The following is a 1662-nucleotide window of genomic DNA, read 5'->3' on the forward strand; positions in this document are numbered from 1 at the left end:
TGTAAAAAATAACAGGTCTGAAGATATGAAACCACTATTTTTAAGGCGTGCAGTTGGGTTGTAAAACACTTCATGTCATTCAAGTTAGCGCATATAGAGTACTTTCTAGAAAAGAAAAACTTACATACATGACACACTCTTACGTTCACCACCAAACAACAGTCCCATTCAGGAAGTCAGAACATAAAGAACACATTCAAATAACATATTTGTTTTCTTTTTACCGTGCGAGAGGGAACCTACACTCACTGCATGGGGGTGTAGAAGCTGCCTAAAAAGTAGATACAGAAGAGGGTAAGAAGAAAACTAGTTACCTATCAACCGAAAGAAACAGTAAGTTTAAAATTACATATCTGAACAGGAGGTCAATGAAGATTCACACCTGAAGATTTGTCTTGGTTGTTTAAGGTCTGTTCCTAACATGATTAGTTAGAGGGGAGGGGGCTTAAAAGAAGACAAGATCGGGAATGGGGAGGCTTTGAAATTATGTTGAATATCAGATTTTTTTTTTTTTTTTTTTTACTGGACTTGGTAATCTGAAGGCCTACACCAATTAGAGTTGCCGACTCCTGATATGAAAATGCAGGACAGGGGCCAAGTGCCACACTCCAGCCCACCCTTGACCTAACCCCCTTATAAAACTCACAATTGACAAAGTATCTCTATTAAAATATTCGGTTTTAAAAAAGTTATTCAAACCCTGTCCATTCATACAAAATAAACAAATTTCATCGGTATTGTATTTTAAGCAATGAAAATTACGTGTATTACATATCTTCTGTGTAAAGATTAGCAGCTGTACAACCAACTAAAATCCAAATTAGTACAGTAGGTTATTCAGTCTCTTAGACTAAAAACAAAATAAACAAACCATAAATATTTGAAGTATAAAGCTAAATAAAGAAATCTTACGAAGCCTAACATGTTTCGAAGTAGAAAAGAGTTAAATACTACTAAGCTGTATTAAATTCTGCCTTGTTTTAAAGAATGCAAGAATCACAAAGATTGCAAAACGCAGATTAGCAACAAATGGATAATTAGTAAAGATTAATAAACCAGGCATCACTACCAGCTCATGGACAAATTTCATGATTTACATAGAGGCGATAATTCAGTTTTCAGCTGAAGGGGTATAGCTCGAAATTGCCGAAATGTACTCATATTTACAGACAAATCCCTAAAAATTACATTTTGCCGAGGATTTGGCAAGATCTGGGGTCTATTCACCCCATACCCTCCAACATTCCTACTCTGTATATATTATACTAATTATCTTACTATAAATGTAAATATTTCAAAGTGAATATTTTTTTTCATAAGAAAAGGAGTTTAGTTTTATTAAGCCTAAACATTAGGAAATGACCTACGAGAACTACCTCGTGGTTTTATTGAAATTCAGTAGTTTCCCAGTTTTCTTAAACTTTGAACTTTCATTTTAATAAAGTCTGTTATTGTCAAAAACACGGAACAAATCGCGTCCTGTATCAGTTGGCAAGAGACGCGTCACAGTTTCCGTGTTTAAGGGACGGTTGGCAACCCTGACACCAATTACAGAATTTATAACAATTTCTTAGGATACCTTAATATAACAATAAATAATGAGGTCATTGTCACGTAGGGCACATTAGAAATATTAAATGAAAAATGCCTGTTAAGAAATGA

This window comes from Penaeus vannamei, chromosome 2, assembly GCF_042767895.1.
Source record: "Penaeus vannamei isolate JL-2024 chromosome 2, ASM4276789v1, whole genome shotgun sequence".
Taxonomy (NCBI): domain Eukaryota; kingdom Metazoa; phylum Arthropoda; class Malacostraca; order Decapoda; family Penaeidae; genus Penaeus; species Penaeus vannamei.